The sequence below is a fragment of the Belonocnema kinseyi genome, chromosome 8 (genome assembly GCF_010883055.1).
Source record: "Belonocnema kinseyi isolate 2016_QV_RU_SX_M_011 chromosome 8, B_treatae_v1, whole genome shotgun sequence".
NCBI classification, from domain to species: domain Eukaryota; kingdom Metazoa; phylum Arthropoda; class Insecta; order Hymenoptera; family Cynipidae; genus Belonocnema; species Belonocnema kinseyi.
The window spans coordinates 138,931,938-138,948,520 of record NC_046664.1 but is presented as its reverse complement, the minus strand read 5'-3'; the positions used below and the strand labels follow the sequence as shown (position 1 = coordinate 138,948,520).

Below are 16,583 nucleotides of genomic sequence, written 5' to 3'. Positions count from 1 at the left end.
GCGTTATTTTTAGTTTGTAGGTTTAAATTTCCTTTGTTTTCTTTCTTTTATCGTGAAATTATAATGAATTGCTATAAATTACTTATCTTTAAGTACGTTTCCGAATTTCCCAGTAGCTGCATATCGAAGCACAATTTTAAGAAAGTGTGTTTATACCAAATTGAAAATTTTCTATTTTGCTTTTTCTCCAACCGAGTATATAAGAGACTGCTCTCTTTCAAATTTGTTACGGATTTATGATAAATTTGTTAAATATTTATAAGAATGAGTAACTTGTAAATTGTTAAGGAATTTTGTTTTAAACAATCAAGAAGATATAAAAAAGTTTTCCAAAATATCGAAGAACAAAAACACAAGTCACATACCAAAAAAATGTTTAAATAGTAACTTAATGAGTAAATAAAAAATTATATATAAATTTGTAAGCAATATTGGCATATGATTGAAATATCTACAACTATGATTAATTTTTACACATAAGAGAAATAATACCTAGAAGTTTCCTATAAATATTTCCTGATGAGGAAATCTAAAATAATTTCGAAATATGTTGGACCCCAGTAGTATAAAAAAGTCGGAGAAAAAAATAAGGAAATGAATTTTCAGTTTGTTCGATTGATTTTCCTTTTTTCCTCCTCTTTTTATTTGTTATATATCTGTCTCTACTAAACCTATTAATTGTTTTATAGAAACATGGTTCTCTCATTTTAAGTCATTTTGTGCACTTTTGTTACATAAATTGAATTTTTTGAGAGTGTGTTTCGTTTAAAAACTGATTTTTGAAAGCAAAATTGTTAAGCATTATTGTGCAATTTATTTCACAATTTGTCTTCTTTAAATTCGTGTTTTTTAATTTCTCTACAAAGTCCTATTAATATTTAGGTCGAAACTATCAGGAAGGTTCAATTTTTATTTTTTTTTTATTTTTTTATTTTTACAAGGGCCTATAGAATTTATGATCCAAAAAGATAATGCTGAAATAGTAGTCTAATTTTAGCCGTACAGTTTTGAAACATGAATCCCATGACAACTTGCAAAAATTTTGAAAGAAGTTTATGCTGTACTAATTGGTAGTTGTTAGAATATTTTCAATTTTAGAATAAAACTTATTTTCAAATTATGATTACACGAAATACCTGCATGTTTTTGTTCTTCATTAACTCGTTTATGCCTGCTCTCCTCTTCTTCGATACGCTTCTCCTATTTTCCGGTTTTCTCTTGTAAAGATTTATCAACTTTAGCCATTTATGTTTCACGTCCTTTCTCTCTTTGAAGTATCAGAAATGGGTTATCTTCTTCGAAAACATCATTGCGAGAAAGAACGTCTGCCAATTGCATATCAAACAATTCACTTAGCAACTGTTTGAAATCGTTCTCATTCCTTAGTTGTATTTCTGACTAACGATTTGAACTCTTTTTGAAACTCCGCCATTTCTCAAATAAACCTTTTATTTTGTTCAAACAGCGCTGGCCATTTTGCACAGGTAAGCGTGCTTTGGTCCAAAAAAATTTCACTTCGTTCAACACTAAAACAGCACTATCTGGTACATTGAGTTTCATATGACGATGATTATAAAGGAAACCCCGAAGCACTTGTAAATTCGGTGATAATCTATTTCCGGTAATTTCCCGCTCCATATAATCAATTATATAGATTTTTTCACGCAATCTGCTTTCGATATCTAACCGCTCAGCCATAGCTATCTACGCCAGATGTATGCAGTCGAACTCAGAAAGGAAAACTAACTCAAAATCTTGATAGATGGTGAAAATTATTTACAAAGGAAGGCAATGTTTTCTGAACTCAGGTATAAACACATTACCCAGGTATAACATGCAAAAGGCACAGAAACCAGTTTTCGGACAATTGCTGCTTCTCTGAATCAACAGAGATAAGCGCACGTTTGAGTCTTTGTTATCTTTATATATGTATATTATCATCGACGAGACGTATTTTCTCCAGGAAAGGTGGGAGGGGGGGGGGCTAATATTTAAATATTTGCAATTCCAAATTATTCTTTTACGCTTTGCAATAAACTTCTTGTTGTAATTAAAAACAAAACTTTTAGAAGTCATTTAGAGACCTAGTCCTCCCACCTACTTTTAATTATTCCATTCTTTGTTTTTATCTCTTTTGTATAATAGCTTTTTTGTTTTAATTAATTTTTTTGAAAATTGGGAAAAGAGCAAAAATAATTTATTTAAAATAATACAATACTATTTAAAATATCATTCTCTCTAATGTTTATTTATTATTTGTCCACGGCTAAAAAGATAAAGCAAAGTTAAACATTTCATTAAATAAGAATCTTTGTTAACTCGAATTAATTATAACCTCACTAAGGAAAAGTGGATAAAAAGCTTAAGAGTTTAGAAGAAACCGCAACTTTTTAGCACTAATCTAAGAGAAGATAGCCATAAACGATAATAATTTGTTTAAACAATATTTTTTGTTGAATGAAATTAAATATTAACTTACTTCAAGTGAAAAGTGGGCATAAAGTTAAAAATTTCAGAAAAAACCGCAAGTTTCTATCATTAAGCAAAGGAAATATAATTAGCAATGATAATAAATTGTTTAAACAATTGTTTTGTTAACATGAATTAATTATTACTTAACTCTAATTGAAAAGTGATAAAAAGTTAAAAATTTCAAGAAAAAACCGCAACTATGTAGTATTAATCTAGAAGAAGATAGCTATAAACATTAACAATTTGTTTAAACAATTATTTTTGCTAAATTAAATAAAATAAATACTTTCTCTAAGTGAAAAGTGGACAAAAAGTTGAAAATTATTCTCAGAGAATATTGTTATAATTAATAACAAATTGTTTAATCAATTAGTTTTGTTAACTTTAATTGATTATTACCTCGCTCTAACTGAAACGTTGAAAATAAGTTGAAAAATTCAGAAAAAACTTTGAATTTCTATCCCTTTTCTAAGAGAAAGTTGCTAAAAACAATAATAAATTGTTTAATTTAAATAAACGTCTAATTTTCAGAATAAAGTAGTATTTCATGTATTTCAAACAATATGCGTTAAAAAAACTGCAAAAAAATCATAATAAGCCCCAAAAACTCGAAAAGCACATTTTTTCACTTATGGGGGTTTTTTGGGCCATATAAAACAGGCTTATGGGGATGATATTTGAGAAGTAATCCTTTATTCGCATTCTGTGACTAATTGTGAAGAGAAATGGTGAATTTCGAATTCGATTCACCTAATATTGAGAATTCTGAATAAAATTTACAGAAACGTATTTTTTCTTATGGGAAATACGTGTTAAACTTCATGGGGCTTGCGCCACTTCTAAATATTTAAAAAAAAAAAACAAAAAACAAAAAAAAAATGTGTTTATTTTTTTGTGGATTCGAACATATTTCCGGGCGTTTTGCATAAAAATTCGAAAAAATTTTCTAATGCATTTTTGGACCACCCTATTGTTCAATGTCCAACCATAATTAGCTGGGTCCAACGAAGAAGGAGTATTTTTGTAAGCATTGCTCCACATATTAGAAACATAAACTGTTCTTAAAATTTGTTGTTCTAATTCTCCGGAACATGGTGGTAAAATGGACGCATCTGAATGTCTCCATGTCGTTGATAAAACCATAATTTTGTTCAAACAGCTTATATCTAAACTCATTTACTTGTTTTGTGGTAAATAGCTTATTTTTGCGTTGCGTACATTTGGCAGACAAATTCTTCAATAATTACAGATGTATCTGTAATTAAACTAGGATCACGTAAGTCAGTGAATGCTCTCTGAAATTTCTCATTGGCCATTAAAATTGAGAAAGGTTTATTTTTTGCTTTTTTGTAAAAAGAAAGTAGGAAACCACACCCGGTGAATGCGTGGAACGCCGGTAATACCGAACATAGCTGGTCACCGAGGATTCGGTTGATTTCTGATACATTTATAAATCTGTAGTTATTTCCAACACCAAATTACAACCATATTTTAATCTCCTCATCAAATTTCTCAATATTTGCTAGAAGAATAACTAAAATATCTGTATCAGCACATCGTACAATAGCGCGTTTTTTACCCGACAATTTGCTCAAAGCAAAAGCGAACTAAGTGTCGGCTTCTAGATGACCTTCGCAGTTTAGGCCAGTCACATTCGTTCTATAGGGGTTTCCATCTTGATTAATATATTTATAACAAGACTTGAACGAAATAAACATCACTTTTCACCGAACTGTTGAGCCATCTCATCTGTGCACCAATGCTCGATTATAAATGAAACAAATACATCCTTGAAATGCGTATTACGCAATCTGGCGCTAAAATCTACCGGACGATTTTGATGGGCACCTATGAATTAAAATATATTTTATAAATATATATTATTTCAATGTGACTATACTTTGAATATTATTTTATAAGTTAATACCTGTTATGAAATATTCTTTTGACACACTTTGTCTAATTATGTGCTCATTGTTCTTTATAGATGGTTTCTTGTACGTGTCAAATTGTCAATTTTAGACTCCAATAATTTTGTCAGTTTTGACTTATCTTTTTTCATTATGTTTCCATCTAAATGACAACGTAGTTAAATTTCTATAGAAATATTAAATCTTAGGAATATTTTTCTTATGTGTGTTTAGAACTTTCCTTCTAATATATTTAAACTATTTCTTATTCTGAATGTTTTCTAATTAAAAATGATTTGTTAAACAAAAAGGTTAAATTAATTTCAATAAAGTAATATATAGCATGGTATCTTCTCGAGATCAACATCTGTTTCCAAAGATATGGCTAGTAATATACCAAACAGATCACGCTGCAATGTTATTTCTTGTATCTTTCCAGCAATTTTTATTTTCCTTTTTTTCACTACGTTTGCAAAATTTTTGTATTTTTTATCGTATATTTACTAAAATTGCTTTCATCTTCGGAACAATGGTCAATAAAATCTTTTCGTTTGTCTTCTCCAATTTTCTCGATATTTAAAAGAAAAAAAGCGATCTCTACTAAAGCTGCTTCCCCCGATATGTTTAGCAGAATATCTCTAGGATTGCAGGACGAAAATAGATTCATTCTATTGTTCACAGCGATGATAAATTTTTCTATATCTTGTTTGCTTTTTGTAATTCTATTTGGTATGAGATCATTGCTTACGTCTTGTTTCTTTGTTAATCCGCATTCTAAGAGAACGTGGGAAAACAAAGTGGATCTGAGACTATGGTGTAGACTCCACCTTTGCCGAGAAGCTATTGAGTTACTCAAATGGTAAATTCCGGTTAACCTTCTACCTGATTCTGCGTTTAAATTTTGTTTTAGAGTAAGATCAATTGGTACCCTAGAAAACGGTTTGTCTGTGCGCTTTACTCCAAACAACAATTGATCCTTAAGACCCGGATGCCTGTCGTCTATAGTTAATAAAGTATCGAGGCAAAACGTTAACAAACGAGCATAATTCCTATGGTTCAATGCAAAGAAGATGTATGTAATTTTCCCAATAATGTATTTATACAACTCGAAATTACTTTAACTGATACTCCGATCGAAAATTAACAGATATTTCACCAATGTGATGTATTGAGCATAGAATTGAGGAGTTTTGCCATAATAACCTAACAATATTTCCTTGTGAAATTCAGTAAATTGAGCAATTATATCACTCACATGGGCATCGTCCAAATTCATATCGTCTAGTTTCTTTTTTTCAAAAGTCTTATATAATCTTATATCTCAGCATTTAGTGTATTGTTTTTTTCCTATAAGAAAAATTGAAACTTTAACGTTTCAAGGCTTAATGCTGTTAAAACATGTAATTTTTTACATTTTTTGTAAATTTTTCCATGTATAAAACTATTTTCTGATCCCAGACCAAGAAGTTCTGCTTCAATTAAAATCGTTGTTAGCCCGCACCCATCAATAAAAGTACCAATAGCTTTTAGTAACGCCATCATAATATGAAAACCGTTGAGATGAATAAACAACTTCTCAAATTCTGATTTTTCTGCACTTTTGAGAACCATTGCTATTTGAGCAATTCCTAAATTATATGTCAGTTGAGCATATGTTTCATCACATTCTAATGCAATGATCAGGGCACGTCTCATAGTTTCAATAACAACGGATCTATCGGTTGGCGATTTGTTAATAGGGGTTAAATATGGCACTCTTTGTTTAATACTGTTGGCTACTAAAATTTTGTAATTGAAACCAATCCACATAGGTGTTGGTGTTTTCAAAAAATGAGACATCATCCATAGAACATCAATTTTGCTTACTTTTGAGAAATTGCTTGGAGCAATAAGCCTTTGATGTACATTATACGGTAGCAAAGATTCAGTAAATCTAGGTTTTTTCGTATATTGCGGAATATCAAGTAATATACCTTTGAAACTTCTTTTTCTTTTTAATGCATTGGTTGCATCTGAACTGTTTATTCCTGTCTGATTACTTGAACTGTTTTCAGTATACACAGAGTCTGAGGATTTATCCATTTCTTCTGGTTCACCAGCATTTTCAGTTACAAAATCTTCAACTGCTATAACATCTTGCATTGCTATACCCACAGTGTCATTCATTGTTGTTTTTCCTTTGCAGCTTTCAATGAAGCGATCAAAATTATCGAAACCATTCGAGGTATGTAGACTTTTCCGCAGTACCATATCAGATGCTGATAGTTTTTCACTTTCTAGAATAGTGTAAGTGCCTTCAGTTTCGAGCATTTGAATTGTGTCGTAGCTGCAAATATGGCCATACTTTTGCAGAATTTTCACAAACTTTTTACTGTTAGTCAGGGACTTTACTGTACTCGATAAGACTATGTGTTTCGATGGCTTCACAGAACTACTAGTAACCGCATAAATTGCATCAGAAGAGAATGATTTTGCAAGCCTACTGGTGCGCGCATTTTCCAGCGACTATAATTGAACCCAGCTAGCAATGTTGTATAAAAACTGGATAATATTGGCAGTATTGAAAATTCACCTTTGATCAGATCATCTGCTGTAACTGTATCGCCAATTTTATTGATAACAATTCTGCTTATGTCATTCCTTAAAATCATAGCGGCTCTCTAAACAATATCTACTTGTGATACACCATCCATATTAATAACAATATCACAAGCAATGGGAACAATCACTTTTGGAACATTTGGCTTCGATATTATTTTTATTTCCTTTCTAAATTGCTTTACCAATTTAGCGGGAGTTCTTTTTGTACAGAATATGTCTTTGCTCAAGTTCAAATCGTTATACGACTCTAGAAGGAAATCTTTATATAAATCTATTGCAAAGTTTACATAACAATACTGTTTGTTCCGCACTACGAATTGATTAATAAATATATAGAGTTTGATGAAAGCTATTCGATAATGGTCCCGAGTTGTGTGCCATTTCGTTTTTGTTTTGTTTTTAGTTTTACAATTTATATTGTAAGATGTCTTACAATATATATGGTAACATATTGCAGAATTATCAGTAATACAACTGTGAATTTTATTTAGTAATTCTACATCATTCCATTGGGTATCATAACTCATGATCGTATCGAATGTGCTATACTTTTCTGTTCGCGATAAAGGTAAATATCGATTATCTACTCTTTTATAACATTTTTTACAAAAGATGCACAATTTATCATGTAATTTTGGAGCATTTGTGTCCTCCTCATTTGTACCACTAACATCATGTTGCCTTAAGCAATATTGCGTAATTACATTTTTGAATAAACATACTTTCGTGAAATTGATTCAGTAATTTGACAAGGTTATAATTTTTCGTGCAATAACTAAGTACATTTATTTTAAATTTTCTTGTTTTCAAACATTTCATTGTATAACAGGAATGTATGCAATGAAATATAGTACACAGATACATTATAATAAATATTTTATTATATTTATAAATATTGTTCAAAAGATGTCAAGATTATTGTTAATAAAAGTAACGTTACAATGATAAATAGTGTGCGTAAGATAGTGCTCAAGAAACATGTATACTGTTTATTTACAAGAAACATAAATATAGTCCAATTTTTTCTTATTTACTATTGTGGTGACCCGTCGCGGTTTCCATGTCCGATAAAAAATATACAATTGAACGCCAAATGATTATTAATTATGATTTGTATAAACAATTAAACTGTCGTAGAAATTGTCATGCCCGTATAAAAATACGATGTACCTATAAAATAATTTCCATCGAAAAGTGCTTTTTTATAATTGACAGCTCGTAATTTTTTTTTGAATTTTTCATTATATTTTACATCATACCAAAATACCTTTGATTTTTTTATTTTGAGAAAACCGTATGAATTGGGCTAATATTTTTAAAGAAATAAAAGTAAAAAAAAAGAGAAATACTAAATAGAAAATAATGCATTTTGCGTCTTCTCAATCCTTTATTTTAGAAAGTTATAACAATACAAAAAATTAGTTTAAGCGGAAATTACATGAAAAGTTTTGCGAGAAGGGACAATACTTGTTGCGAAATACTTTTAGCGATTGTGCTTGACATTTTTATGGAAGAACGAAATCGCTAAGTCTATTATTTTTTTTAGAAATAACCAATATACGAAAAACACGTTTTACCCTTTTTCAAACCCTAAATGTAGTTACAGACGCAATAAGAGAACAAGGGGGGGGGGGAGAGAAAGGAAAGCAAGAGAGAGGAAGAGAATGGGAAAAAGACAGTGAAAAGGCGAGAGAGGGGGAGAGAGAGAGCAAGACAGGCAGAAAGAGAGGGAAAAGGAGAGAGAGAAACAGAGATAGAAAGAAAGTACGAGAAAGAGAACAGGGAAAGATAGAAAAAGAGAATTATTTATGCTAGCACAAAGAAAAAAATATAACTACGTAGTTAAACAATATATCAATAAAAAAATTGTATTAACTCACTCCTCCGATTAAATATTTATGTATTTATTCTTGATTGAGTTAAAATTGCTGTAGCATGGCCTTATATGATAGCCAATCGCTGTATCAACTTCTGCAGGAACTTTCACGTCGGAATACTGCAATTTAGCGTTTTGTCTGATAAGCGAAGATGTTTTGCACTTGGCAAGCGTGTTGTCCTTAATTAATTTATTATTTCCGCCTTCCCCGCACACAAAACAAACCGGTTGTATTTCTTCCGCCTCTATTTCGCTGGGCAGGCACTGTATCTCTGGCTGTACTCATGAAACTGGAGGGAAAATGTTTGACCATACAGCATAGGAAGTAATAGAGTAGTTCTGTACTCCGAAATACTGTGCAACAGTAGCGCCAACGAAACATGCGCGCGCAGACGTTCCCTTGTCCATTCGGATAACCATAAAATAAACATCTTTCAATAAAATGTCAACAATATAAACTACCGACACACGCAGAATGGCGGCGCTCTATCAGCTTGCTGTCTTTTAAAATAGGACCATAGTGAAGTAATTTTAATTTTCAATGTCTTTTAGAACAGACACACTTGAATGACATTGTTACTAATGTCATTTTTACAATATCTTAAGAAGCTTACTTGCCATCTCGTCTGTTATTCACTTGTAGTAATGTTATATCACGTTGTTTAATAATAGTAGGTTTTTCCCCTCCATTGCAAATTGACGCGTAAGCAAGTGGGGCAAATATAATGATTTTTTTTTCATAGGAGTAACCGCTGCTAAAAGCGTTCAATCAACGCATTTTTATAGTTTAAATCTAGCATCATCAACAGCTTATGATCACAAAATTTACAAAGACATCTGCAGTGCATTAAAATTACGTAGCATATAACAATTATTAACGATCGAACGTTTTACCCTGCTATTAATAACTCCGTTCGCTATATAATTGTACTATTGAATATTGACAATAGTATAGTAATTGTAATTGTCTGCTTATATATAATTGGTTTAAAATCATGGTAAGCATAAAAAAAAACAAACAGACAACAATTAATTTATTTGTTTCAAACGGCTACCCGTCAATATTGAAAAAAAACTTTTTTACCTTAAAAGATTGACACTTGTAAAATTACAAATCGTCTGCCAGTTAGTAGTTTGTTTATTCGATACATAATTACTGCAAAATAACAAAGGCAGACTGAAAAATATTGCCAATAATTATTACTTTTTTTTGCAAAATAAAAATAATTTTGCAATTCGGCCATTCCAAAATAAGATAACCCAAACTTTTAAAATAAAAATGTTAAAAATAGCAATATTTAACAATTCAGATATTTACTATATATTCCATTACATGCGGAACAGAAAAAATTTGGTCAAAATATTTTTTTTTTAGGTTAGTTTTCAACAATGTTTGTTCAGGGCATCAAGTGACCCAAAGTACCTATGGTTTTTATGGAATTTTTGTGGACTTGTCTTAACTAGTAAAAGTACTGGATTATTAATGTAAAAAATTCAATGAAATATACAATTATTTGTCTGCTTATTCATATAGAATGCAGAAAAATTGTTTGGTTTGCATTTCTTTTTTTATGAACTTCTAAGATTCGGTATGAGTGGTGCCATCCGTTACCAAAATAATAGAAAAGTTTATTTTCTTTAGTATGTACTAAAAGATGAAAAATTTGAGATCTAAAGTTAGTTTGAGATAATACGCATCATAGTTAATTTAAAAATGTTTATAATACTTGGAGAATATGAAAAAAGTGGTAACGGATGGGACATAGGAGGGTGGTAACAGATGGGACATTTGGCATTTCAAAGCCTTTCGTCTGATCAACACCCTAATGACGGCGCTTAAGAGATTCTAAAATTGCATGGTGAATTCTGCAGAAAAGAAGCGAAAGAATTTTGAAATTACTTCAAACCTTTTGTATTTAAAGTGGTTTATAAATGTTTAAGAACTTGAATGACAGGGATATTCTTAACTATTATAATTCGGTCAGAGTCTACTTACAGGATTCAAGGAACATCGTACGTATTAAATTAAATACACTATTCCTAATAATTTAATCTATTTGCAAAGGGATTGAAGCCTATTTAAGAGCACATCTTAAGTTTACGAATGCCATAACTCTGTTAGTGAGCTGATACAAACTATCTAGTTTCTTTTTGAACTCAGTGAAGTTGTGAAATTATTATTGTTCGTTGATCTGACCTTACTTCATCCATATCTTGGTAAGTTATAAACACATTTATCATACTGTGATTTACATTAATGTCAACATGTTATCATATCATTTTCTGACTAGACTATTTCACTGCAACTTAAAACATAATTTGTGGGCTTTTTTACAGATAATGGCATCAGTTCCTAAAAAAGAGCAGATGGCCAAATCCGCCAAAGATTATTATCTTTTTGCGAAAAAATGTTGAAAAACGACCGTTTTTTATGTAACGACTGAAGATACCTTAGAGAATTAAAAATTTCTTGATGCGAGGAGGAATAATGTTTTAAAAGTGTAAGTGACACTCGAAGAATGCAAGACTGTCTTAGGCTTAAGCGCATTCCATCATTTCAAAAAATTTGACAATTATCGTATTGTTGTTGGGCAAACTTCGAAGTCTACGCTGCATGAACTCACAATTTTCCCTTGCGGACCACCTGAATTATATTTTAAGCACCTAACAACACATATACGTTTAAAATACAGCGATGTATACTCCGAAAGTGTTTTTGAAGATTAAATAAAAAAGTAGTGTGATACTAGTATTAATTTTATAGATATAGATGTTGTTAAGAATGTACGTAGAATAAACTTTTAACCCTGAGTTTTTGGCAATAAAATTTAGTTTTCCATTGATTTAAAACTTTGATAACTTATTTAAATCCTACTCCTTTCAATTCTGATCGTACTTCCTGATCGTACATGTCCCATCCGTTACCTTGCTGTGTCCCATCCGTTACCCAAAAGAAGAATTTTATCCAAAATTCTAATTCACATATTTTCGAACTGGACATATATAAAAAGAAAACTTCAACAGACAAATCCATTACAAAAAAAATTGGTGTTATAACCATTCTCAATTCGCAAAGTTCTGATTGAAAGGAAAAGTAAGTCCGGAAGTGAGTCCCATACGAGTCCCATCCGTTACCCTCGTTTTCGTTTTATAACATAAAAATTATCCAATTCAATAGAATTTTGGAATCTGAAAACTAACAAGTTCATGCATCTTTGTATAGATAGCGTAGCTTAAACAAGATACAGTTATTTTAAATAAGGATTTTTCCAGTTTTTATGCGTGCAAATGTCTTATCCGTTACTTTGGAATGGCCGAATTATATGTATATGTTTTATTAGGCTGCCATTCATTGTATTCTATATTTTGAATAGTAAAAATCACACACAGATAAGTTGTACTTTGTAAAAAATTGTTCCGAATTATTGTGAAAAATTTTTTAGTTCGCTCATGAAAATATAGAGACTCCATCAGTCGAAAAAAATAACGAAAGACAAGAATTAAATAGAAATTCCGTAAACGATGACACAAACGCATACAGAAAGTACACCAAACGCACACAGACGTAACCGACCTATACACATAAATATAGTTGATTTACTATCTACCAAAATTGAAAATATGTTAGGAAGTTGGAGAATGGAAGACGAAAATGTCACGAATCTAGAAAATAGCGATCTTAAAACGAATAGGATAGAAAGAGAAATAGAAAGTAAAAGAAAAGAACTAGAAAATTTAGAAAGAGAAAAAGAACGAATAGAATCAAGTTGGTTAGAACGCGGAGAAACTCTGAGAAAAGAGAAAGAAAGAATATACAGAAAAAGAGCAGAAACAGAAAGAATAGGTAGCGAAAAATTGCGAATAGAAATGAAATGAGGCACAAGAATTAATAAATTAAAAAAAAAAGAAAAGCGATAGAATTAAAATCAAAAAACTATCAGACGAGATTCAAAATTTAAATGATAAAATGGATAGAATTTTAAATTCAAGCCAGAATTTAGTTAGTCAAAGTAATAAGTCAAGAAATGTGCAAAATACGGTTCATTTCGAAGGGACAGAATTAGATTTTAATAAGGAAAGGCACTCGTTAGTAGGTGCACGGAATAAAATGACAATAAATAGGGGTATCTGTCAAGGGGACGAATACTCATTACCGAGACCGATACACAGGCAATCAAGGATAAGAAAATCGCATTTGCGATTAGATAATGAAAATAATATGAATGAAATTCCAGCAACTCTCTTTCCATTCGGAATGATTCAGACACCTTTCCAAATAATGTCAAATTGGCCCATTAAAATTAAAAATAATACAGAAAATATTCCAACTTATTTTCTAAATAATTTAATAAGATTTAAAAGAGGATATAAAATTAATGAAAAGGACATTTTTGAAAATTTAGATGCTGTTTTCGAAGACGAAGCATTAGGTTGGTTTCAAGTAAATAAAAATAATTGGCAAAGTTTGGATCAATTTATTGAAGATTTTAAAGAAACTTACTTAAATGAGAGATATACTGAAATAATTAAAAATGAAATAAAATTTTGTAATCAGAAAAAAGACCAAGACATTCATTCTTTTGTTACAGAAAATAAACAATTACTTGAAAAACTAAAGCCACGTCCGAGCCTAGAATGGCAATTAAGAAAGACCTATGAAAATTTAAGAATTGAATATAAAGTGTACATTTCAAGAGATCCTTTTTCGAGTTTTTCAGAATTAGAAATATTAGGGCGAGAATGAGAAACAGAATGGGCAAAATCTAAAATTAGAGGTCAACAATTAAGCATATTAGATAAAGAGGATAATAAAAATAACAAAACTAAAAATGATCAAGAAAATGATAAAAGTCAAAATAATATTGAAAATGAGAATCAGAATAGAAATCAAAATGAAAATTATGATCAGAATCAACAAAAACAATTTAGGTCGTGGTACCGTAACCAACAAAATATACAACAATACAAACCAAGATTCCCAAATGGAAATTCAAAATTTTTTAATCCAAGATTTTCAAATAATAATTCGAATTATAAAAATAATCAAAGATACCCAGGAAATCAGAGTTTAATGCATAACAGTAATTTTGAAAGTCAAAACACAGTTGGCCAAGCATTACTGTATGCAATAAATTAGCTGTTAGGGAACACACAGACACAACAAAACGAATAATTCTCTGCAAATACCACCGCTTTGATATAACGCGGAAGAAAATAATAGCAAGTTAGAAGACAAAAAGAATAATAAAAATCAGAATAAAAATTCAAAAAATTCAAAAGATGAAAATAGTAGGGATAATAGGAATGGTAAAATAGATTCAAGTCTACAGGATTTTATGGATCCAAACTTAGGAAACCAAAATTTTAATCAAAGATCACGAGAACCCTTAAAATGATACAATTGTGGGAAAATAGGCCATTTTCGGCGAGATTGTTGGTATAGTTTAGATCAGGGAAACGAATACGGTCGCTATTAAAGGCGGAGAATGGCTGACAAAACCAGAGACCGCCAGAAATACTTGACAGAGACAAAAATGAGAGACGAAACGAGATTTCACCTTATAGTTGATTTTTTAAATCATAAATATGAAGTGTTAGTTGACACCGGTGCAACTCACTCATACTTGGTGGTTACTAGAATTGCCAAATAATAAATATGCGATTAAATCAAAATTAATTAAAATGCAGGAGCCAATGACGAAAGAAACGAAAGGGAATGCGAAAGAGAATAAGGATAGAGAAAGTGAGAACAGTAAATTGAAATTCGGTACGAAGGTTAGCCTGCGAAGTGACATGCGAGAAAAAGAGACAGATTTGCTGCCGTGCGAAGTCTCTTCTCCCGTTTTGCCATACACTCCACCCCAGACCCCCATTACAGGTGATGCACTAGACTCAACCCCGCCAGCAACCCAGCCGGCACAGAGTGTACGGGAGCATGGTGCCCCCCTAGACCCCACATGGCGAGCGACGAACACTGGCAGGTGCCAGAGTGGGCGTGCAGAGATTAGATAAGCGGGCTAATCAAAATATATAGAGAGAAACGAAAACAAATAAGGATAGAAAAAAAATAAACACAAGTTTACAGGCGAAAAATAAAGATAGGAATTTAGATACAGAATTTAAAGGGACATTGGAATGCGATAAAGAGAAAAATGATTCTAAATTAAAGATCGTGTTAGATAAAAGGGAAGAAAAAATGACTCGATAATAGAAAAATTATTCGTTAGAAAAACTAATTGGTACAATTATAGAAATAATTCGGTAAGAAATAATAATATTACGCGCGTGAAAATAGAAAAGAAGACAAATTTAGAATTTTGCGAGGAAATTTCTGAAGGCATAGTAGAGTTTAATGAAGCACAACAAGTGCAATTAGAAAATCTGATTAGAAGAAAAGTAATAGATCAGGGAACAGAATTAAAACCGACCCATTTGACTAGCCATAAAATAGATGTGTAAGGTCACGACCCCATTAAGAAAAGATACTATTACGTATCACCGAAAATAAGAGAGTTTATGTACGAGGAAGTAGATAGACTATTAGAAGAAAAAATAGTAGAACCTTCAAATAGCGATTGGTCAATTCCGATTGTAATCATAAAGAAACCGAATGGAAAATATAGATTTTGTTTAGATTTTAGAAAAGTAAATACAATCACTAAAAAAGATTTATACCCAATTCCGATAATGTCTGAAATATTAGACACACTGAGATCAGCAAGATATATGTCAAAAATAGATCTTCGTTCAGCATATCATCAGATATCGTTGGATGAGGAATCTAAACCGACAACAGCTTTTACTGTTCCGGGCAAAGGAATGTATGAGTTTAAGAGGATGCCATTTGGATTAATAAATGCTCCTGCTACATTCCAGCGTCTTATGGACATAATAATAACACGAGAATTAAAGCCGCATGTATTCTGTTATCTCGATGATATAATTATAGTCTCAAAAAATTGGGAAATTGGAAATAGTTTTAGATAAAATTAAAAATGCAGGTTTAACAATAGGTTTAGACAAACGCAAATTTGGATGTTCTGAAATAAAATATTTGGGTTTCAAAGTAAATGAAAAAGGATTAAAAGCTGATGAAGGAAAAATTGAACCAGTTTTAAATTTTCCAAGGCCAAAAACAATTAAACAACTTCAAAGACTTATAGAAATGGCTTCATGGTATAGGAAATTTATCCAGAAATTTGGAGAAAATGTGGAGCCATTACAAAAGTTATTAAAAAAGGAAGTAAAGTGGGAATGGTCTGACAAACAGGAGCAGGCTTTCACTGCTATTAAACACTTACTAACACAGTGATCCCAGATCTGAAACGAGATGCGGTCCAATACTATGACAGGCCTATGTCCGTGTGAATATAGTAGGAGACGCTGTAAATGACTGAGTTGCGCGCGCAACCCATTTCTCCTCTTCTGAATTTGAAAACTCGAAGATGCACGATTGCCGGTCGGAGCACTTCGTCGATTCTATTTATATATCTATCTGCTGACAGCTAACTGCTTTGAAATAAATTTAGAAGATTGGGATTTTAATATTTCCAGATTTCGATGCTGACGATTCTCATGATTTGAATAGATCGCGCGCCTCTTGATATGCGTATATTTTGAGTTTATGTTGTTTCATGTATAAAATATAAATTATATAAATATTAATACTATTATATATATAAATATATACGTATATTAATAATGATAATATTATAATTATGTTA

General features: G+C 31.1%; 2 protein-coding genes and 2 long non-coding RNA genes across 10 annotated transcripts in view; 3 read left to right on the top strand and 1 right to left on the bottom strand.

Moving 5' to 3' along the window:
* Positions 1-10,999, bottom strand: part of LOC117177709 — a 171,184-nt gene extending 160,185 nt beyond the window's left edge. For 2 of the 4 annotated variants that reach the window (XR_004467742.1, XR_004467741.1), the window contains exon 1: positions 10,856-10,999. The gene's annotated coding sequence lies outside the window, so the exon portion shown is untranslated. Of the gene's footprint in view, positions 1-8,863; positions 9,476-10,855 lie in introns of those variants that run through there. The other 2 variants (XR_004467744.1, XR_004467743.1) reach the window with 1 other exon arrangement.
* LOC117177710 overlaps positions 1-16,583 on the top strand; it is a 285,747-nt gene that overhangs the window by 48,166 nt on the left and 220,998 nt on the right. The window lies entirely within an intron of this gene.
* Positions 1-16,583, top strand: part of LOC117177707 — a 236,937-nt gene that overhangs the window by 31,471 nt on the left and 188,883 nt on the right. The gene's annotated exons all lie outside the window — the stretch shown is intronic.
* On the top strand, positions 10,602-12,753 carry LOC117177711. The gene is made up of 2 exons (XR_004467746.1): positions 10,602-11,076; positions 11,197-12,753. It is a non-coding gene; the product is annotated as an uncharacterized LOC117177711 (long non-coding RNA).